The sequence below is a fragment of the Triturus cristatus genome, chromosome 3_1 (genome assembly GCF_964204655.1).
Source record: "Triturus cristatus chromosome 3_1, aTriCri1.1, whole genome shotgun sequence".
NCBI lineage: Eukaryota > Metazoa > Chordata > Amphibia > Caudata > Salamandridae > Triturus > Triturus cristatus.
In genome coordinates this window covers 786271096-786296258 of record NC_140583.1, presented here as the reverse complement: position 1 = coordinate 786296258, position 25163 = coordinate 786271096, and positions in this window count along the sequence as shown.

Sequence of the window (25163 nt, the reverse complement as noted above, 5' to 3'; positions counted from 1 at the left end):
GAGGCGAACTCAAGAGAAGCACCAGACAAATCCATTGGAGAGGACGCAGAGCCATTTAGAAGAGCAACCGCGGTGCGGCACCGGGGCCATTCGGGAGAACGACCGGCGCAACAGTAACACTAGAGGCAGCGGTCCGGGAAGCCAGAGAAGAAGAGAACCTTCCTGTGTTCACGGAGCTACATCGACCCCGCCACGCCCCTGGAGGGAAGTGGCTGCACCACGTGCGTGCTAAATTCTCTAAAAAGGGGTCAGAAGACAGGAACAGGTGAAGGAAAGGGTGGAAAAGGAATGTAGAACAACGATTCAGAGAGCAAAAAAAAGGAGGGGCAAATACTGAAATCCCTGTTTTGGGAAACTGATGTTCGTTTTGTATTTGAAGGGAAGACATAGGCGGAATCTCCATTTACTTTACTTCTCTACCCACCACATATTTTTTTGTGTTGCACTCCTTACTACTAACCATCACAATACTTTTTGTAATATAGAAAGGAAATCTACTCATGTCAGAATTCAGCCCACAAACACTAGGAAAAAGTTGACAGTTAATGTGATTATGCACCAGGCATTACGCAGAGTGAGGAATGGTGTAGCAAGAGTTCACTGCCACACCTGGAGAAACCCCAAAATGGCCGCCAAAGGGACAGGAAGAGTCTTAGGTTAGCGCTCTAGTGTTTTGGGAGCAGAGATGCCTGGTTTAGAACTTAGGCAGCTGAGGCATTAGAATCCTCGCAATTCACCTGAGGATTTTGAAGTTACTGGTCGTGTTTTATTTTTCTAAACTTCTTCGTGCAAGAAAAAATCAACTGCGACACATTGCTTCCCTTCAACAAATATATGAACCCTGAATGAAGAGATAGATGCTGCCATCCATAATCAGATCAATTACAAGCTCTACATATATGCCAATGAACCAAGATCATTATATAAGTTCGACAACATCAGGTGGGGGGAGAAGGCTCTAGATATAGTCCTTTATAGTCAGCCCACGGCTTCCAAATTTTGTAATGTTTACGGAGGCATCCCCTTGCCTCGAAAACCGGGAGCTCCAGGTCCATACAAAAATCTAGGCCACTCTTACCCACACCAAGCGACGGCGAGGAATCATCCTTCCAGGCCCCGGGCGATAGCTCTCTTGGCCAGTGTTAGGCCCAGAAAGAGAAGATGGCGCTTTTATCTATTCCCACCTATGTCCTCCGTGATGTGTAACATAGCCAGTCTCAGTGAGGAAGCAACAACCCATCCCAGAACCTCTGACAGGCATGTGAACACCCCCCTTCAGAATTTCGATAGTGCTGGGCAGGCCCACACAGTATGTAAGAATGTACCCTCCATAGATTTGCAGCGCAAACAGTGTGGGGATGCGATAAGTCCAGCATGCCATAGCCTGTGCCTGGTGTAGTAAGCTCTGTGCAGATATTTAAACTGGATAAAGCCTAGGTGAGCCGCAATTGCTGCGCTGCGTGGGGACACCAGCGCCTTTACCCAGTCATCCTCCTCCAAGGGACCCAGATCTTGCTGCCATGCCTCTCTAGTGTTGGGGAGTGTAGTGGGGGTGTTATTAAGACGTGTGCAGTATATTTGAGTAGTTTTATGATCCCCCTAGTTTCCCATGAAAACCTTTGTTTCCATGGGGTAAATTTAAGGAATCTCTGTTAAGTGGGATATGTATGGGGTGAAGGCATGACGGAACTGGAGATAGCGGTAAAATTGTGTGCGGGGCATATCGTAATCAGCTTGGAGATCCATAAAAGACTTGAGAGTACATCCACGACAATTGCCCCCACCGTATATATCTATCCCAGTGGCTTTCCAGCCTTAGAAGCCAGACAGGTGTGTCAACTGTGGTAATTGTCCGTTATTCCACAATGGAGTTTTCTTAGTGAGTCTCCCCCACCAGCCCATCTGACGGAGCGCCACCCTCCAGATTGTAAAAATTGTGACTGTGGCAGGTGGTAGCTCACGACGCATCGCTACTGAGCAAAGAACCCTGTGGAGAGTATCGTCTCCCAGCAGCCAGCACTCCACCATATATGCCGGGTCCCACGATCACCATACCACCAGTCATTGAGAACAAGTAAATAGGAGGCCATATAATATGCCTGAACATCTAGGGTAGCCACTCCGCCGGAGTATGTAGACTGTAAGCAAGTCCTCAAAGCCACCAGTGACGCACCGTCATCCCCCCTCCCCCAAAGAATCGGGCAAGGATAGCATTCAATTGGTGAAACCATGTAGGTTTTAGCGGGTAGGGATGATTCTGTAGCTGATAGAGACGGCGAGGCAAAGAAACCATTTAAAAAATAGCGGATCTACCAAATAGAGATAGAGGTAGGTGAGACCACACGCATGTCTGATCACCCACCTGTGTCCACAGGGAGGCGAGGTTCTTATCCCATGCCAGGGCCTGAGACGAAGAAAGATATACACCCAAATACTTGAAGCCATCAGGGGTCCCGACCACCTCTCGTGAGCAAGCACCCAGCCGAACACCACTCCGCAACGGGCACAAAAACGATTTTTTCCGGGATATGTATAGGCCGGAGGTTTCGCCAAAGATCTGCATTATGTGGTGAAGGCACGGGCCCAATCGGTCAAGATCAGTGAGAAAGAACAGTACATCATCCGCATAAAGTGCTATGTGGTCGGAGATGCCCGATATCCACTCAAACCCACACAATTGTGCGTCTATCCATACCCAAGCCACGAGCGGCTCCATAACTAAGGCAAAAAGATAAGGGGAGAGCGGGCAGCCCTGGCGCGTCCCCCGCCCAACAGCAAAGTGTTCAGAGACCGAATCAGCCACACGAAAGGAGTCGGGGATATCTGTATACAACAGGCGAATAAGGCGGAGCAACTGAGGGCCGATATTAAGACAAGCTAGCAAGGCAAAAATATACGTCCAACTGAGGGAGTCAAAGGCTTTGTTCATGTCTGCCAGAAGGAGCGCGGCAGGATTGCCCAGTTTATCAACCGCGGTGATAGCATTATGGGCGCGTCTAATATTGTGTCGTGTGGCACAGTTCGGCATAAATCCTGCCTGATCTGGATGGATCAACTCCGTGATATATGGGACTAGACGGTTGGCAATTACCTTGCCCAAAAGCTTATCCTCCACACTGAGTAGGGAGATCGGGCGATAGGGCGAAAAGTGTTCCGGTGGACGGCCCGGCTTCAAAAAAACAACAATCTCGGCATGACGCCAATCTGGCGGAAGGCTACCATGTTCCCAGGAAGCCTCCAGGGCCGCTAAGTAGGGTTGTAAAAGTTGTGGGTGATATTTTTTAAAAGACTCGCAAGGGTAGCCGTTCCGGCCCAGTGCTTGCCCACTCACATATCCAATAGTACAGGCAAAAGTTCATCCACCGACAGGGAAGCGTCTGGCTCCTCACATGCCATATCCGACAAAGCGCGGGGACGAAAGTCATCGATAAACTTCTGAACAAGGGCAGCAGGTAATACTTCCTGGGGGTATAGAGGTCCACAAAAAACGAGGCAAAGCTATCAGCAATTGCAACTGGGTCTGTAAGTGTGGTCCCATCGGGGCCACGTATACACGGAAGCGCCTGAGGCTGTAGCTTCTGCTCACATGGACGGTGTAACAGAGCACTGGATTTGTTCCCCCAATAGTAGAGCCGGCTACGAGTGGCGAGCCAATAAAGACGGGCTTCTTTGAGGAGTTCGCTGGCGTATTTCTGCTGCATTGTTAATAGTTGTCTGCGTGCAGCCTGTCCCGCTGTGTCCCTAGTGCCGCACTCTAAATCAAGGAGTTGGGCCTCAATTCTGAGCAGTTTATCGTGCCGCTGCCTGCGTAAGGCAGTACAGAAGGCCATATCCGCTCCCCTAAGAGTGGGTTTCATAGCCTCCCACAGGGTGACTGGCAACTTCACTGATCCCGGGTTAAGCAGTAGATAGTCCGCTAAAGATATATGCATATGTACCCTATATTTCTCATCCTTTAATAACCACAGCAACAAACGCCACCAAAATCGGGAATTTCAGGGGTCTAGACAGAAGAGAATGGACACCGGGGAATGGTCGGATAGACCCCAGGGAAGGATTACAGCCTCGGCTAGTCTATGGGTGTGTGGCGCCGTGAGGACAATATAATCTAAACGGGAAAAGGAAACATGTGGCCTAGAGAAATAGGTGTAGGCATGCGTGCCAGGATGTATAGTCCTCCATGTGTCAACCCACCCCAAGCCTTGAACAAGGGGGAATAGTTTGGAGTCTGGGGCCTCTGCAACTTGGACTGTGGTGCGCCATCTATCCTGCGACGGGGACATAACATCATTCCAGTCCCCCCCATAGTTAATACCGATGGAAGGTCGGTCCAGAGCATCGTCAGCCTTTCCACTAAGGACCACGAGAGAGGGGGAGGGGCATAGACACTGTCTAAAACAATGGGCTCACCATAGAGCGTCCCATAGATCACAATGAACCTACCCTGTGGATCCAGCCACGTGTGGCAATGAAAAAATGGGACACTGCGATGTATGAGTATTGTAACTCCCGGGAGCCTCTAGTGAAACCAGCATGGTAAGTGTGTGCGAAGCCTAACAGTCACAAACAAGGTGTCTTAGTGCCCGCTAAGTGGGTCTCTTGTAGGAAGAGAACACCGCCCTGTGCCGCTTTTCCTGGCGCAACACAGCACCCCGTTTAATCTTGTCCAATAGACCATTAACATTCCAAATGAGGATACGGAGCTCTCTACTCCCGACCCTGACTAGATCGTGCGACATAGTTGGTGGTGACATACATTAAAGCATCTGATAAAGTGGATGACATTGGCAATCTCAAAGTACAAATAAAAGAAGACTTGGTGGCAAGAACAAATAACATCAACCAAAACAAAAAACCCATCCCCTCCCCCACCCACCACACCCAATACCTCAAAAACAATAGAAGTATCTGTCGCGGTGAGCATCGTACCACTACCCCAATGGAGGCAAGGCACAGTCTCATACCAACGGTTCCCCATAGTACAATCCCCAAAGAATTGTTAAGTTCTCAGATACTGAGAGGAAAGGGAAGGGGAGAAGGCCACACGTAGGCCCATACTTAACAACATCAGCATATTAGACAAACCAATCAGAGTACTCAAATTCCAATTCTAGAGCAATAAAACCAAATGAGAGATATGAACAAGGGAGAATTAGTTCAAGTTCACCAGCCTATCTGGTCCGCTCCAATACATGTCCTGCAGATCTCAATCTCCACGGTTTGCCCTGGCAAGGAGTCATGTATACCCCCATCTTCCCGGGAGCTGGAGACACCTTGAGACTTCAAACGATGCCTTGAGTGTGATCTTCTGTTCATTTACCCTTTAGTCTTAGGAAGCCGCTACGTGGCCTCACTAGAGGATGACTCAGAATCAAACGTGGCGGAGTATGTGGCTTGAGCTTCCGTTGTTCATCCGTCCAGGCAAAGACCTCCTTGGGGGTGTCGAAGAGGAGAGTACAGGACTCATATATGACCTGCAGCCAGGCCAGGAAAAGCAATGCGTATTGGGGCTTGAGTTCTCGCAGACGGGCTTTGTCAGCCGTGAATGACTGCCTGCGCTGTTGCACCAGTTTTGTATAGTCCGGAAAGATGAGGATATGGTGGGAATCATGCTGGAGTCTGCCCGCGAATCTAGCCTGTGTGAGGACCGCGTCCCGGTCGTGGAAATTGAGGAATCTTGTTATGATGGGCCAAGGCCTAGCCCCAGGTGGAGGCTTTTGCATCAAGGCACGGTGTGCACGTTCAATAATGAAACATTGCCATAAAGACGACTGAGGGATCCAGCTCCGTATCCACGTGAAAAGGAATCGTCCCACGTTATTATTCTCGCAATCCTCTGGAAAACCTACAAAGCAAAGATTGTTCTTTCGGGCCTTGTCCTCGGCATCCTCTGCCCTGAGCGCGAGCCCCTTAGTGATGGATTCCAGAGAGGACACCTTCTTATATAGAGAAGCAACTGTATTCTCTGTAGTGGAGATCCAGGTTTTGGCTTCAGTTATTCTGTCGACAGCTTTGCGGATGTCCTGAGGGATCAACATCACATCTGGGCCTACCACCCCAATCTGAGCCTCAAGCACAGCTCGGGACTGTGTGATTGCCGCCATCAATGCGGTGTTATCGGTGCCTTTAATGCCCTGACCCACCGGATCCGTCGACTGCGTCCCAGCGGCGGCATGGCGATCGAGTGTGCTCTGTTTACCACCATGCAGCTTGTCTTGAGTCATGTTGAGTGACAGCGGATAGGTCTCCATAAGCCAGTGAAGTTCTGTAGCAGTCGATGAGTGGCGCGCCAGCACCTCAGCACAACAATCGTGCCAGTGAAAACACCAGGTGGGGGTGAGTGACTGGGATGGCTCTCTCACCGCAGACGGCCAGTCCAAAACAGGCAGGGAGGCAGGTGGAGAGGCAACCTGCACACAAGCTGCACCAGGACCAGCACGCAGGTGATTCCCCAATCCCCTAATGGGTGCCCTCACCAGCTGATGGCCCCTTTGCGCAGCGTAATGTGGTGGCGGGGAATATTACGCAGAAGTAGGGGCAAAGGTGTAATGACCACCGGTGTGCTCCAACAGCGATCTATACACACGGCCCACCCGGTGTAGGGGGCGGTCCCTCGCCGGATCCTCGCAGACTGGCAGCCATGTACGGGGCCCAGTGCAAGCCAACTGTCAGTACCCTCGCCTCCACCACCCCGCAGTGTTATGGGGTAGCTCCAGGTCCGAAATGAAACCCCCGGCTGTAGGACACGCAGGGGGGTGCCTCAGGGAGTGCCTCAAGGCCAAACCAGGCAGTGTGACGGGCCATGCACCCAATCCAGCGTGCAGGGACCGGGAAACGCCACCGCCACTTCAGCCGCCAGAAAGGAAGGGGAGGACCATCAAGGACTCCAAGGTATCCCGTAGATAGTGGATTTGGAAAGCCCAGGCAGGAGCATAGTTCTTCCGTAAGGCAGCCAGAAACCCCTGAGAAAAAACCAAGGCAAAGAAAGGGGGGGGGGGCAGAGGAACCTGGGGAGAGTCCTTCAGCTGCAGCAAAGATTCGTGTTGCTTAGGTCCAAATCATGGCGATTCTCCGCAGCTGGGCACAACATCGGCAGTCGCCACACCCGCCGGTAATGGCATTCCCCAGCAACAATCCGGTATGGCCACACAGCCACGGCTCAGTGCGGATCAACCTGAGCACTTCAGGAGTCCGTTGGCAGCCCGGGGGGAGCAGGTAAGGGTATCTGCCGCCTCCCAAGCCACTAGAGTGGCAAGATATACTGGGTCCGCGGCAGGGAGCACTGGAACGCTGTTCACACGCCACCCGCATGGGGCTGCTGGGTGACGCACCCACAACAGAGCGCCCGCTCCGCAGCAATGGTATGGCGGCGTGCCGCCGGATCCACACAGGCCGGCCTTTGGAGTCTCCACCCGCCTGACGGCGGGTCGCTTGCACAATCAGGTTGCCAGGAGCCAAAGGAGGCGGGGCGCAGCGTGGCAAGGGCTTCAGCAGCAGGCTTCGGTCTGGGAACAGCCTCGCAAGCCGGCTCCACCATCAGCTATTAAACCATCAGGTGCCACCACGGCACGCCGGGCACGGCAAGGAACAATGCGGGGAGGGCTGGAACGAAGTAAACGCTGATGGGGCAAGATAATAAGAGGATTTATTAACGGGCCTCCGGAGCTCGTCTAGAGCGCGTCCGCCATGTTGGACCATTTGGCCACATCCCCCGGTTGTGTTTTATTTTTCTAAACTTCGTCGTGTTAGTTAGTTAAGGTAGATTTATTCGTCGTTTTCAGGACGTCGCAGTTTAGAGTTGCAGCGCGTTTTCACACAGAACTAGAAATACTGTACTAGAATATTTATGTGGAACTAGATTGGGTTTACTTGTTGTAGTCTTGGAGATGAGGAAATCTTTGTGAGCCTATTGCTTGTTTATTTGTTGGGCAGAATTATTGCGCTTACCTTCAGATCAGCGAGACTCTGTATCCTGGCAACGCTGATTAGTGTAGCATTAGCTCAAGAGGATTGCCTTCCTGAAGAGGAATCCGAAGTGCACATGACGGTACCTGACACACTAGAGTCAGCAGGACACCAGTATAGTGTTCTTGGGTCTCTGTGTGCGCATGTTCTTAACGGAGAGGCTTGTCTAGATTCTACATTGTTTTCATTACGAGCTGAGGGAGTTTATTTTCAGGCTTCTTTTTAGTGCGCTTTGATTCCTGTGAGAGAATCCTACAGCGCGTTTCAGTTAATTCTGAGGGCTTAGTGCTTGTGAGTCACTGAAGTGAATACCTTTGAGAAACATAGGTTTTTTCAAGCATATTGAGAGAAATCACTTGTGATTAAGAGGTAAATTAAATAAGTCAGGAAGTGTACCATCTATGTAGGGGTGATAATGCAAATAAATAAATATAATTAATGTAAAGAAAAAAACTTACCGAAGCACTACTCAGCCGCGGGTTACTGGTGCATTCTTCCTGAAGCAAACCTAAGGAGAAGAGGAATCATCAGATAAAGACTTAATACTAAGCTATACCCTAGAAAGCCTATTTAGAAGTAAGGCAATAGCTGCAAAAACCAAGGGTAAGAAATACAGAGAAAAGGTTTTAAGAATACAGATAGTATAACTGTAGAATTTGTGAAGTACTAAGGTTAAATCATTTTCTTGCAGTTCAACATCCTCAGACGAAATTACAATTTGCATTTGAGGAGAACCAGATGGAAGAGTAGCTGTCTCTTCTTTATCCCCTACCCCTTTCCCCTTGTTGTTTTCTTCAGCCTATCACATTAGAAGACGCAGGGCTGAGAAGGAGATTAGGGGAGTTGGGGAAAGGCATCTTTCTGCTCCCGTGCAAGACAATTGATGTACTTGACAACTCAACCCCAATTCACTATACTAAACCACACATAGCAAAGTTTGCATTAGTATAAGAAACAAGTCCTTACCTGCCTTTCTGTTTCTGTCAAGGGTCTTGGCGGACAGGAACCCCGGAAGCCCTGAAAAGAAAGATGATGTCAATTATTTCCTGTTTGGGACTCCCTTTCTTTGACTATCTCATCTAATTCAAAAAGAAAGGATATATAATTTATGTCTTATTTGATGAAATAAAGACTATATCAGCCCTTCTAAAGTTTGTCTTGGGTGGTTAATCCCCTCAAAACGTGACATACTGTATTGTGGATTTTTGTTGTTTTGGTCTTGTTTGGTTTAGATAAAGATTACTTATTTTTCATAAACTGGTGTGGTGTCCATTTGCAGTGTTTTCACTGTATTACTGTATGTGTGAAAAAATGCTTTATACAATGCCTCTGAGGTAAGCTGTTCTGCTCGTGCCAAGCTACCAAGGGTGTGAACAGGGTTTAATTTTAGAGGTTTCCTGACTAGGAAGAAGGGTCCCTACGTGGACAACGGTGCAAACCATTGCCAACTAGAGACCCCCATTTCTAACATTACCTATAGTCAATGTGTCTGTGCCCTATATTGTAGTGTTAAAATCATAAATCACCACATGTGCAACAAAGGGAGGACATGCACATTTATTATATATAAAGCTCCCTGTTTTCCATTGTTAATGATTTTTACAGATAAATACAGACAAAAAAACATTTATTTTCTTGTCCGTATTTATTCTTAAATATAGATAAAAAGGGAAATTGGGTGCTTTTTGAGGGATTCTAAATACACTTTGCCATGACAGCCAGGCTAATAACTGGGTGGATTGATAGGTCAGGGTTTTAAATAAGAAAGGAATTTTAGTAAAGAGGCTTAAACAGCAGTAGATATGCACAAGGCTGATACCGAAATGTGTATATTTCCATATAAGTGCATTGATTTATTTATATTCTGCAGGTGTTCGTATCACTGAAACCTGGCAGGTATTCAAGCATGACTACATATTTATTGATTAAATAAATGTGGAAATATACCAGTTTCAGCTTTTTTCTCACAAAACCCATAATAAATATGGATCAATACAGATAAAGTTAACAAAAAATCAATATGGATAAATACAGATGGGAATGTCAAAAAAATAAATACCATAAACCAGGAGCCCTAATTATATAGTAACAAATTGAAACAGCTGGGAGAGTGACCGCACCACAAGTCAGTCTCAAATTACACATGTTGCAAGTCCATTCTTATAATGCTATCTTTGGCAAACAGCCATATCTTCAATACAATATTAACAATAGAAAAAGCCTCCTGCTCTTCCATTTTCTCCCACCCAGTATGCACAGATTTCCTCAGACCGCAGCTTTCTTGTTTTCGTGACTCTAGCAGTCACGGTGCCCATACAGATCTAAGTTTGGAACATCCTCTGCTGCTTTGAAATGTTCCAGAAACACACAATAGAAGGAAAAAACCCTTAAAAGTCAAACCGCATTTTCAAAGCAGGCTGTAGATTATTACCAGATAAATGTGCAACTTATACATGCATTTTAGCCACACATTTAAACAGCCTCAAACAAAATGTCCTTCTTTACACGATAATAATACTTTGCAGTATCTGGTTGAGAGACAGGTAAAACAGAATAATGAACAGAATGATTAGGGTATAAAGCTAAATTAAGGTTTTGATTCCTTTAATTCCCCTCTCTAGTCGATTCTTCAACTACTTCTTCACTACCCCTGTGCACATCTCCCACATCTATATTTCGCATCTCTTTATTTTTTATTATAGGCAACACACCTCCCACCTTAGGTGTAACCCTCATGCAACATGCTAAAATAATCTGAAATACTAGGCACATCAATAGCAACAGAACTATTATAGGCAGCAAGGCCTTAGACAACCCTGACATCCAGGATGTCACCCAGTCGAACCAGCCAGTGAACCACTCATCTAGTGCACCCCCTCTTATCTAATTTGTGTATGCAAATTATGCAGAGTCAATATGGTCTGAGTCAGGTTTCCTTCATCTTCATCATTTGCTGGTATGAAAGTGCAGCATACGGAACCAATCATCTTGCACACACACCCTTCGATCACTGTCATTGCGTCCAATATATAACGATGCTCCATTACCATATGTCTGATTGAACGCAGTTCCTCTTTAATGGCCTTAAAGCCATCTTCAGTTGCATTAATAGACTTCATTAATTTCCACCTGGTAATTTGCTCCCAGCGAGCAGTTGTTTTGCTTGAAACATGGCTAGCACACAAAAAATATTTGGGTGTCATTAAACAGCCTACACTTTTTGAGCACATCCTGCCACACTGACGTTCCAAAGTACTCAGCCATTCTTTTTCTTCTGTGATGATGCAGTAAAGTTGATGCTTTACTCATAGAATGCTAATGCAAATCCGTTTATTCCTTTTGTTGGTATCACCATAAATGGGGTGTGCAGAGTCACCGGAGATCATATTCCACTTCAGTCAGGGTGTAGTTGAGTCTATATTTGAGCACCACAGTGCCAGAATGAATCCATAAGGCTGGAGGTACCACCCTGCATATCGGAATTGTATATAGTTGTGCGACAATTGAGATTACGCCCCACTTTAACAATCCCATTTCCCTGAATGCAAAAAGAGAATCTCATTAATTTCAAAGCTAGCTCTGCAGAATGTTTAGTTCCAGTCCATGTATATCTCTGTATGTTTTCATCCCATACTTGCTGACATGATCCTTTTACATCTTCAAATCTCAAAAGGACTATTTGTTTCTGTGCCATTCCATAAAGATATGGCCCTATATGTGCACCTAGCTTCAGTAAATCATTTATCATTGGCAAATACTGATGCTTCAATACTTAATACTGGCCTGGATGCACATTCTGGGGGCAGTGGTTAGGTTGAATAATTACTACAGGTGGATGATGGATTAGATCTCCCTAGAATACCTTGTTCCAATATCGCTTCCTCGCAATTTACATAACTATATGTCTGCCCTGCTCCCTTCATTCTGGATATCGATTTCATTATCTCTGTTTTATCTGTTAGAATTTGTATTAACTCGGACAGTCACAGGACTAACATGAGTTGGCCTTAACTGTTCTTTTATCCTAACCAAGAAAAGATGCAATCAACAGATTGTAATATTAACAGACACTTCTTTAGGATACAATAAAGGTGACATTTCTATGGCATGGGGAATAAGAGAACATACATAACAACTATCATTTTGTGTATTGGTACCTATATTATGCATATTATTATACCATAAATGATCAAGTAAAGAATCATGCAATGGATGTATATCTGTTTTATTAAAAACAGCTCTGCAAAAGCGTAATATTTGTTCCCTATGGGTGGGGTCTTTTGCATCTAGATAGCACATAATACAATAGCAAATTATTAGAGTAATGACCGTAACCACTGAACTCATTATTATAAGACAAAAAATATAATTTAACTGTGTCTTCATTGTCTCATTTACTCTTGGATCATTGCCTCCTCCCTTCTCTGCTAGAGTGAGTCTGAAAATAGAATAAGGTCTGTTACGTGCACCCAGTTCCGTATCCCCTCCACTTTTACTGCTGTTGGTGTGCTTTGTGTTACTTACACAAAGACTCAGGAACCGATGCTTATTGCTGAAGACAAAGGCAGGGGTGGTGCAGTACTGTCAGCCTGTTGCAGCTGAACCTGTTTAGAATAAACCTGTACAGCTTTTGTTAAGGCAGACATGTATGCATTAATTTCTTGCCAAACATTTTCTGGTGCAGACTTAGTATCAGAACGAATCATTTAGTTTTGTTTAAAAGAAAGATTAGAATGCCTACCTTTTACGACTCGGTGAGGGGTCAAATGATGATCCTTTGAAGGGGCTCTTCTCAATGCATACAGAGCAAGGGGAAGGCAGTAAAGCTAATTATTTTCCAATGTCTCACACATTTTTGACACTTTACTTTTTAATAAGCCATTCATCCTCTCAACTATTCAGTTACTCTCTGAGTGGTAACTGAGGTAAACTGGTGATCCACTCCAAGTAGTAATTTTCTGAAATACTGTGTTAGCAAAGTGTTTGCCATTATTGTTGCGTATTGCCGCTGGAACCCCACACCTTGGTATGACCTCTCTCACCAGGAATTTGGCAGCCTGGTCAGCATCACACCTGGAGCAGGGTCCCACTTCAATCCATCATGAAAATGAACACACCACTACTAACAAGTACCTATATCCGTTACATTTTTGTATCATGTCTACAAAGTCTATGTGTAATTCTATGAACAGACCTATTGGTCTTGGAATGGAGGATGAAGGCATTTTTGATGATCACTTATTAGAGTACTGATAACACACATGACATGAAACTAGGTATATGTCAATTAATGGTCCTAGATTACAGATAAAACAGTTTTTGTTTAATTCATCCATCATTACTCTTTCAGAATTGTGTGTTGGTAAATGAAGTTGACAAAGGGCTGTTATAAGTAGTGACTGGGGCATCATAACTTTACCTAAAGTTGCTGATTTAATAAAGGAGATCTGGAAATCCAAGCTCCCCCCTTGGTTTCCAGTGATCTTTCTCATGTTGTGATGCTGTATTTTGATTGTCTAATAATGCCTCTGTACATATATTCTCATACTGTTTTATCTCAACTTCATCACCTGCATCTAAAGTGTGCATACTGCATGTTCTCACTGCATTTAAATCAGCTTCCTTTGCTGCTGTATCAGCAGCTTCATTTCACTTAGAAACCAAATCTGTTCCTTTTGTATGTGCCTGGCACTTAAAACCACTGCCAGCTGACATGGTATTAGTAACACAGCAATAAGGTCAGCTAAGAAATGTTGGTGTGCTACTGGTGTCCCATCAGATATGAGAAATCCTCCTTGTTCCCATCTCTTTAGTCCTGAGTGAACTATGGCAGCTACATATACTGAATCAGTGTATATCGTTACTGGCTGACCCTGACAAGCCTGTAGGGCCACTGTCAATGCTTTTAATTCAGCTACTTGGGCTGAGTCTTGGGATGGCAAGGGTAAGAGGTGCAATGTGTGTAAGGTATAATCAGTAGGTATACCAATAGCCTCAACAATTGCACCTGTATGCCTTTTGCCTGTCTCCTGGTATATCCATGAGGAACCATCAATAAACAATTGTCGGCCATCAGACAAGGGGTCCTCATGTGCAAGGTGATCATCTTCCTCCAATATTTACACGATCAGTGGGCGCTAGTGGGTGCACTAAAAAAGTTGCAGGATTGACTAAGTGTACTCACTCAATGCAGATAGAAGGGGTTGACAGTATTACGTCATAACCTGTCGCTCTTTGAGTAGTTCGTGTACTTTTACTTTTCTGCAGCACCGCAAATGGAGAGTGCTCAACATACAGCGTTACTGGGTATCCTGCTGTAATAATACTACTCTTTTCTACAGCAAAAGCTGCTGCCCCAAGTGCTCGCTCACAAGATAAGTGACCTTTCATTACTGGACCTAAAATAGTTCACTAAAATAGGCGACGGGTTTGTGACCCATCGGGTATTTTTGAGTAAGGACTGGTATCATGGAATCCTCTGTGGCAGTGGAGAACAGACAAAATCTCTTTGTATAGTATGGATTTGCTAGCATTGGGGCAGAAGCAATTGCTCTTTCAATGTTTGAAATGCACTTACACTATCATCAGTCCACAGTATGTCTGTGTTGTCAGTTTTAGCTTGCTTCATTACATATGATAGTGGTTGTATGATGGTAGCATAATCAAATACCCACTGACGAACAACATTTCAAAGACCTAAAAATGTTTGCTTGTTTTGGGCTGAGATAGATCGCGTATAGTTTGTATTCTAGAACCTGCTATCTTTTTGTCTTCTGCAGACAACACTTGGCCCAAATACAGCACTTCCTGTTTTAAAAACTATAATTCTTTCATATCCACTTTGTATCCCTTAGTAGCAAGTAGCGTTTCGAGATTGACAGTGTCCAAAACTCATTCATATTCTGTTTTACTACATATTAGTAGATCATCTACATATTGCAAGACTGGACTGTCTGACTGGAAATTTAACACATCATCTCTCAACAATCTATTGAACACAGATGGAGACTCACAATAGCCTTGTGGGAGTATAGAGTACACCAGCTGTTCACCATCAAAATTGAAGGCCATCAAATAGTGACTGTCAGATGTAAAAGTATGCTAAAAAAAAGCATTTTTTAGATCCACCACAAAAACCCATTCGCTGTCACTTGGTATAATAGTCAATATCACAGATGGGTCTGGCATTATGGGGTACTCGGAAAGGAAAACCCTTGTGTAAGTTTTCCTTCACTGTACTGCTGATGGGACTTGATCACTGTTGTTGAGCCAGAAGAAAGACTGACAGAAGAGCTGTGCTAACAGTCTCATGAGTTGCGGCTGTGTTCTCTTCGAACGCTCTGGTTACTGTGTGGCTCATTTTATGTGACATGTCAGACATATTACCTCCATCTTATATTGAGCATAACTCAATGCATCATTGAGCATGCGCATGTTGTATTATGTGTGACGTCAGGCGTGTAGCCGCCATCTTAGTTTGGCAATATACTTTCTGAATCATACAGTGCATCCCGTATCTCATGCACATTCACAAGAAGGGATGCTCCACAAATTTCAATGATTTGGGAAGCATCAAAGAGGAATCAGAAAAGTAATTTCAAGGTGTTTAATGGATATGATTCATTTGGCCATGCTGTCTATGTCATAGGCTAATGCACACTATATAACCCACAAGCAGTTTAAGGCTTTAGGTACACATCATTAGCAGGGTATTTGAGACCTGCACAGTCACTGGACAGTACAGTGGAATAACATTTTTGCTATCACTCTTCACAAACATTTATTTCTACTTTGCAGCATTTTGGCAGTCTCTTTTTCAAAATATGGCAGCGGCTAGCATGTCTCAACCTCAAGCTTTTCTCTCAGAAAGGGGTGAACCATTACTTGCCTGGAAACGCTGGAAAAACCCTTTGATTCATTTCTGTTGGCTATTGGGGTGAGAAGTTCTCAGCTGTCAGAAAACAAGGTGTCATTTTACACAACCTTGGAGTTGAAGGCAAAAGTATATATGATAGTTTGGAAACGTTGACCTTTGATGATATTGAAGGGAAACCAAAAGATTTTATGACACATCTGCATCAATGTTAGAGAGCTACTTTGATACTAAGATAAATGTCTTGGAGAGACAAATGTCTTGGAACTATGTGTTTAAGAACATTGGCCCGTACTTGCATTTTTGGTCCTTCAAGAGACTCGCTAATTAGAGACCAATAAGTGTGTGGCACAAACAATGTAAGGGGTCAGGAAAAATTACTGTAGAAAATTCCTGACCTCAAGAAAGCAATTACCATAATAGAACGTATGGAAAGTACAAACATATGGGTACCTGAAGTGTGTGATGATGGAATAGCTGTATGTGACACACTTGTTGCTGAAATTGCCTTTGGTGACTCTGATTGTATGAATGAGAGAGGTTGTGTTCAGAAAGCGAGTAAGGAAGGAAAGGCATCCAATAGTAACAGAGAATTAAAAAGTTTAAACTAGGATGCTGTTGGTGTGTGTTAGAAACTGGGTCTTTAGTTGACAGAGGTTTAGGTTTGCACCCCGTCCAAGTAGGGACCACAATCCTAGTCAGGGTAAGTCAGATACACAACCTAAATTAACCTGTATTCACCCTCTAGTTGCTTGGTACAGAGCAGTTAGGCTTTCCTTAAGAGCCAATGTGTAAAATATTTGTGCAACACTTAAATTACAGTAACACAATGAAAACACCACAAAAGACTCCACACCAGTGTAGATATTTTCATGAATAAAACAAGACCAAAATGACAAAAATCCAAAACGTAGAACCTGAGATATTAATTTTTAAATAATAAACTGTAATATATTGCTTAAAAGCAAATAGTGCATATAGGTTACCTAAGGTCGTGCTGGACCAGGGTAAATCCAAAGTTCAGGTGGACCACAATGGAGGGCAGGCCGACTACAGGACCCACGCAGGTCCAGCTGAAAAAGTACCTCAAGTAACTCTGCAACAATCAGACCCACAACAAACGCTATACTCTATATGCAATAATTTCCAGAAGTGAGCTTGTCTCCTTCCGAGCCATCATGTCCATCAACTAGTTGGACCACCTTCTAATACTGTTCAGTGTCAAGGATTATGACAGATCCCACCCAGCCCCATCCAACAAACCCACGCATTGGGCAAGGAACATCAAACAAATCCCTCTAACAGAGCTGGAATCCAGGATCAGCACCTGGATTCCAACCTCAATTCTCAACCTCTCCCTTCTTCCGTAGATGATCTCACTACCCACTACAGCTCAGCAATGACAGATGTTCTTGACCAAGTGGCCCTCTCAAACTTAAGAGATCTAGAAAAACCCAACCTAGATCCTGGTTGAACTTAGATCTTAAGAAATAGAGGAGACAATTGAGGCTGACTGAAAGATTATGGAGCCAGAACCCCTCAATGGCACACCTCTCACTTCTCAGTGAGACCTACATGAAACACATCTTTAAGGAAAATGCCACTTTCCTTTGCAATCAACTTGACCATGCAAAGAACAGACCGAGGTAGCTCTTCAACATAATAAAACAGAAAACTACCCATACTGCCCAACAAGAAACAATAGCCACCAATGACCACTGTGAAGAACTAGCCAACTTCTTCACTGACAAAGTCACAAAAATGTAACAATCTATCATCCATGACACAAGTACGACGTACTAGCCCACCTGCCCCACGAACACACAAAACACCATGAAAACTCTACCCCACGATTCACATAACGACTGAAGTCCCCCTACGAAATTTATAGACAATAATGATCTCCTGCATCTGAAAAACAAGGCTAAATGGACTGATTTCAAACATATGACAGAAAGAGAAGTCTTCAAAATAATCACAAACTTGAAGCCCACTTCTCACACTACTGATCCCCTCCCTTCCACCCTAGTACAGAACCTCTACGACATCATCTCACCATTTTGGAACAAAGCCATCAATGCCTCTCTCTCATCATGCCCTGTACTTGACTCTCTCCAACAAGGCAAAGTCATACCCAAACCAAAAAAAAACATGAGTTGACCTAAATAACCTCAGTAACTTCAAACCTGTGACCAACCTCTCTTTCCAAGCTAAAACAATTGAGAAGTGTGTCCTACTACAACTCAACAAGCACATAGAGGATTTCAACCGACACAACACATTCCCATAAGGATTCAGGAAAGGCTATAGTACTGGAACTGCTATGCTCAATATATCAGATGACATTCATAGATCCTTAGACGAGGGCGAATCATGCCTCTTAATCTTACCTGACTTATCGGCAGCATTTGATACAGTAAATCATCAAGCCTTACTTGAGACACTCAAAAACCGCATTGGTATCAACAGCACAGTCCTGAAGTGGTTCACATCCTATCGGCAACAGCATTCTCAGCAAATTAAAATCAACAGTAGTCTCTCAAAGCCTGCTCCAGTTCCACAAGTTGTACCCCAAGGCTCAATCCTCTTTCCAGCCCTATTTAATCTCTTTGTGGAACCCCTCACAATTATTTTGAACCAGCAGGGAGCAAATATTACCTATACACCGACGACACGCAAATCTACTACAAAATAACATCACCCAGAGATATCCATCATCTAAATGACACACTAAATAAGATACAAACTCTGTTATTCGCCAAACACCTAAAGCTGAACCCCAACATGACTGAACTACTACTCATCTCCCCAAACAACAATCCTCTGCCTATCCAAGAATGGCTCAAGAATTTGGAACATCTAAACTGTTCTTCTTCACTTTCTAACTCCGTTAAGTCGTTGGGTATCACCTTAGACAAAAGCATTTAAATGAAGGAGAGCATCAACAGCTCAGCCAAAGGAGCGCTCTACGCATCAAAACACCTAAAAACAAATCAAACGGTTCATTCTCAGTGATAATCTGAAGATGGCAGTATAATCACTAGTCCTCTCGAAACTTGACTAGGACAACACCAGCATCTGAAAAGCCACCTTGTGCCCCTAAGTACAATTCTCAATGCAGCTGCCAGACTCTTCACCAGAATCAAGTGGTTTGAGCACATCACACCTTCCCTCAAAAGTCTCAGTTGGCTTTCCATTGAAGGAATATGCACCTTCAAGACAGCTTGTATCCCTCACAAAGCCTTTTATACAAAGAACATGTAAGTATAGTAAAGCCATAAGGAGTATATGGTCTGGGAGTTGGTCATTACAAACTCCACAGCCCCATAATGGCTTTACTAAAACCTGGGAAGTTTGGTAGCAAACATCTCAGCACATTAAACACACACTGATGCCAGTGTGGGATTTAATGTAAAATGCACTCAGAGGGCATTTTAGAGATGCCCCCGGAACAACAACCAGCCCTAGTGTGGTTCCTGAATGGCTGCCCGCCATTTGCCACCACCAGACAGGTTTCTGACCCTTGGATAGAGAGCCTTCGCTATCTGGGTCCAGAAACAAAGCCCATCATGGGCAGAGGTGTCAGGCCTCCTCCCCCAGGATGTGCTAGGTCTACGAAGGGGAAGCTTCAAAGGCCTGTCGCCTTTGTAAGCTATCCCTGCCTTTTGCTGCCCCCAGCAACTGTCTCCCACCAGTTCTGCCCCCCACTTTGGGCAGGAGAATCAACTGGAAAACCAAGCTAGGAGGAGAGGTGTGCCCAACTTTGCCATCCCCACCCCTCAGGTAGGGGAGGCAAGGAGAAGCACATATCTCAGTCCCCTCCATCTTGAAGATGAGGGGACCCAGCCAATTTGATCAGCGGCTCATGCCCCCCTCCCACTGGAGGGTGGCATAATAGAGGGTGTACCCACCCCAAGGAAGGGACTCATTGGTCCCAACCTGCACACCTCTTTTGATGCTCCTAATTGTAGCATTTAGGGGCAACCCTGAACCTTGCCTGCTCAGATTCAAGGAAGAAAGAAGAAGGACCGAAGAGCCCTTCTGACCCAGGAAGAAGAGGACACCTACTGCTTGTTCCCCAGCCCTACCAGCCTGTCCCGACTTCAACCTGCCCCGGCGAGTTCAGCAGACCCCAGAGGACCTGCCTTGCAAACATCTTTAAGACTCTGCCTCCTGTGAGCTCTGGATTTGTTCGAGCAAAGACTCAACCACAGAATCTGGATCCAGGCGGCTCCATGATTCTGCACCACTGTATCTGACGCCTACAACCTGAGTTCGAGTGGCCCAACACCACAAGGAGGTCTCCCCAGTGATCCTGATGTGGGATCTGGTGATCCCCAACCTCTTTCAATCTTCACACTGACACCTGCAGCCTCAACCTGAAGGCCCCCCCGACTGCGACCGGAGCTGGTAAGAAGATCTTGATGCCAAAAGACACCCCTGCACCCAAGGCCACCCGGCCTTGGGTAGCCCAACCAACAGTGTCCAGGCATCCCCAAGATTCCAACTTACCTCTCCCGCCAGTGGTCACCTTCAGGAAGCCTCCCCAATCCAGCCTGCAGCATCTTTTCCAAACTGGAGATCTCCATTGCAATCCACAGAGTCCCCAATGTCTTTTTGGCACTCTGCATTTGGCCGCTCCCGTGCCGCTGTGGTGCAGTTCCTGTGCTGATTGTTGGCCCCTGGAGTGCTGGTCCCTATCCTGGGAGCTTTGCTCCCACTGCCAAGCGGCCTGCTCATGAGTAGTCCCTGACCAAAGGCCTTCTTATCCCCATTGGCTAACATTGGGCCTCTCCACTCTGCACCCGGCCTCCCCAGTGCCGCTGGTGTGCAATTTGAGTGCCTACCTAGACCTTGGGAAACCTTGGTCTTAACCCCCAAAACTCCCACTTTATATCCAGTACTTACTTGTAAAACCAATAATAATTTTTCTCCCTTAGGAACTAATGTTACGAGTTTTTGTTCCAAAAATGTTTTGTGTTGAACTGCCGTTTTGTATGGAAGAAAAGTAACTGTATCTTAAATCTTGAAAAGTCTCAATTACCTTGTATTGTGAGATCCCATACATGGAATCTAGGCATACCGCCCGAATAGTTGATGTAATCCAAAAGTATTTCAAAAGTATTTACTGTGTAATTTAAATCGCTTGTTGATCCAAGATAAACCTGTAACAATTGCAAATCAATTCCCAATTGCACTTCTTCAAATGTCCTCTGATTGAAAGTATATTTTACCTACCTGTACCAAGATCTGCTTGGTTCTAGAAAATAAACATTAGTATACCTTTTTTATACTTACCTAATTGGCCTGGATTCAGTCTTTGAGTGTATGCCATCAGCCTTGAGTTAGTGAATACAATAAATGCTTAACACACCCTCTGGATAAGCCTAACTGCTCACCCACACTACCACAAACAGAGCTGTTAGTTCTTACCTAATTTAGCCTCTGCTATACCTCTGGGGATCCACTGGACTCTGTGCTCACTATACCTTACTTTGGTACAGTATATACAGAGCCAGCTTCCTACACTGGGCCAGCAAGGGCTCCTTTGATAGAATTCCTAAGGTCCCTCCATCTGTAAATGAGGAACACTCTGTTGTGTTGGTGAAGGATTACCCTGTCCACCAAACTCTAACCCTGGCCCTAAGTCATCAGAGAAATGTGATCCTTAAATTTCGAACACCCTACATATTACTAAACAGAATATTTTCTCTTGGCCAATCGTTGCAACAAAATATTTGAAACGTTTATAACAAACTGCCCATTTCACTGGCCTTATACCACTTTCCCTTAGTGAATCTGAAATCACTGAATTCCAAATCGTCCTTTACAAAAGCAACCACGCATTCTTCAGCACTTCATCACCTCTATTCTTGTTGTTTTTATTATCCTTTAATCTAGATAACTAATCCGCTAGCAAATTGCATGACCCTGGATGAAAGTTTATATCAAAGTTATATCCATATAATTTAGAAATAATTCTGACCAAATGTGAAGATGCCTTACCACCGCCTTTACGAGTAAAAATAAAAACAAAAAGAAAGGATTCCTGATTGGTTCTGATGACAATTCTTTCACCCATACATAGGTTTTGAAATGCTCAATATCTCATAAGCAAACTAAGCTCTTCCCTCTCAATGCTGAAGTACTGAGTTTCAGCAGCAGACAATGGCCTGGAAGCAAAAGGTACAGTTTTATCACAACCCAAATATACATTCTTTCAGGTTTAATAGAAAAGGTCAAAGTAATCCAGTCAAAGTACAAGTTGCAATTGATGATTTTTAAAATCAATTTCAAACACTGATGTTTCAAATTCAACCACAGGTCAAATCCTCACCTGAGCCGCAATCCTCCCTCACTGTACCCCATAGATTGCAGGAAATCAGCTAATGTTTTTGGAATACAATAGTCTTCCACTGAAGTCGATATAATGGTACCATCCATCATATTGCAATGAGAAAACAAATCTCAGTTCATTTTTAGCTGACGTGCTCCATCTACTGGCAATTTGTAAAACAGTTATTTTTCACATATTCATTTTTTTATACGCATTAAAACAGACTTCTCCAACTAATAGCTAGTGAGCTACCAGTTAACTGTAAGTAGCTCTCCTGTGTGCAGACTACCCTAATAAACTAGAAGCTTTTGCTTTGCTGAATTAATATATGTACATTAAAATTGAAAAGTGTGCATTTGGGACTCAAATGTGTGCATTTCCAGAACTCACCAGCTAATGATAGGAGAAATATAGTTATTTCCAAAACGTATTTAAAGCTGGCAATTGAGTGATACATTATGTAGTGATGGGGGGGGGGGGGGGATGATTACTAATATCATTGCCTTGATACTTTGGGCATTGCAACGATGGCTGGTATGAATTACCCATGTAACAGCATGACAAACTGACAAAGCATTTTTACATTATTGCTGGCAAGCATTCTGATGCAGTGTGGGGATCCCTGCAGGGAATGTTGCATAGGGTGACCATTGTCTGATGTTACCACTACTACAACACTAATAATGCTAGCTCTGGATGATTTTCATTGAATAAAAATAGCACTTATCTCCTGTGGGGTGGGGAGAGGTCAAGATTGTCTTTGGCGCACTGCTGCATACCTCCCTATGATGGGGGCATGGGGGTAACCAATCTCCACCTATACTACCTGGCCACAAAGCTCATTGTGATCCATGACTGGTTCGCGGGCAGCTGGTCCAAACCAGCGTACCGGGTGGAACTCCAGTCAATGGATTTCCCACAGCTCCAAGCCTTCCTTTATGTGACCCCCTTGCCACGAGCCCTCCCCTCCATCACTCGAACAGTACTTATGGCCTGGCGCTCAGCCTTACGCCACACAAATTGGGATCAGAAGCTCACCAGACAGACGCCTCTGTGGTGTGGTGTTTGGCTGGAGGAGGTCTCGTCACTCGAGAACTTCCACCGATGGGACCTCATCGGGATTTCGTTGCTGGGGGATGTACGGGTGAGGGACCACATTCGATCTTTTACAGACTTACGGCAACGCCACTCCCTCCACTCCTCCCAATTTTACAAGTACTTACAGCTACGGCATGCCCTCCGAACACACATTCCATCTCCCACATCCCTCACGGAATTAAGCCCCATGGAAGCCCAAGTGATGATGGGAAACTTGGGCAGAGGGGGGGTGTCGCGGATTTACCGCTCCCTGGTGAACAATGGCCCTGCTTCCCTGGACCTGCTGCGTGCCCGCTGGGAGGGGTGGCTGGGCCCCCTGGAGGATGTGGATTGGAGGGATGCCCTTATGGCTCCCAAGACGCTGACGACCTCCTACAAGCTGCGTCTAGTCCACCTTTATTACCTCCACACGGCATACCTCACTCCTGCGCGCCTCTACAGCACCCGTATGCGGCCGTCCTCGTCCTGCGCGCGATGTAACCACGCTCCTGCAGACTTCTACCACATGACATGGCAATGCCCCGCTCTTGCACCATTCTGGGCGGGGGTAGAGCTAGAGCTCACACAGACCTTGGGTTGGGAGGTTTGAAGGTTTCAATGGTTCCCGGGCTGATAAACGCTTCCTCGGAACGTCTGTGGCAGTGGCAAAACGCGACATAGCGGCGCTTTGGTCTCAGGCCAAGCCACCTACTATGCGGAAATGGAGACGGGGTGTGGACTGGTGCAGAACTCAGGGGGCACCCCTCTTCGAGGCCCGGGGCCGTCCCGAGCTTTTTGGTAAGATATGGGGCAAGTGGTTCAACTTGGTGCCCTGAGGGACATGAACACGTCCTGTAAAAGAATGTTTGCCTGCAGGTGCTCTACTCATTTCCAAAGTGTTGTACAAGTCTCAGTCGTCCTTCCCAATGTAATTCACCTCTTTACCATGTCTGACTGTGATGCCATTATTTTTTGTGATCTGTTCTCAAAATACCAATAAACTTGATTATCCTAAAAAAAAAAATAGATCTTATCATAGTAAAGGTTGGAGACCCCTGCATTAAAGGAATAGAAAACAATTCTATCCTCTATTGAACCCTCCAAAGTATAAACTTTAAAGTAATAAAATTCATTTTGTTTCTGTGTGTGTCAGTACCTCCTCTCTCTCAACATGCCTGATGGTATTTTGTACATGTTCAATTTCTAAGACTCGAATACCAGTAATGTCTCCTCATAGTCCAAATGTTCTTGCTCAGTGAGGACGTACATACAATCTTTATTCTCATTCACCCTGTAATGTTCTTATTCGCAGTTCACGTGTGTAACAGTGCTGCCTGCACTTGAAGAACAGATTCTTCAGATGCATATACCACACAGTAGGTAAGACAATACCCAATGATTGTGTTTCAGTCTTTGTGTCTGCTAAACATCCTCTGATTCCTGGCAAATCACTTAATCTCCCCGTGGCTGAAAAATGAAAGTGACATTGTGCAATGAACCATTTACTTACAGGTTTGTTACTCTGATTAGGAGTCTTCCTTGTCCTAGTCCTAAACAACGAGGCTCCTCGCCTCTCCGACGGCCCATTCTCACCCCTTCTCTAAAAACCTAAGATTAAAAAGCAAAAGGTAGAGAAAACGCCTGCTTTCTATGATTATTACCGGAAGGTTTATCTAGTCCACCCCTCCAATGCTCCTCCTGTCGTTGTTCTTCTGTCTCTCGGACGCTCAGATAAGTCACACCTCTGCTTTAGTTTTTGCTTCCCAGTATAATTACGTTTCGTCTTTTTTGGAAACCTTAATGCAATATTTACTTTCATCATCATCATCAACAGGCTTTATTTCGACAATGCATGTCATAAAAGGAATACAGTACACAATATGATTAAAAAAATTTAAATAAAACTGAGTG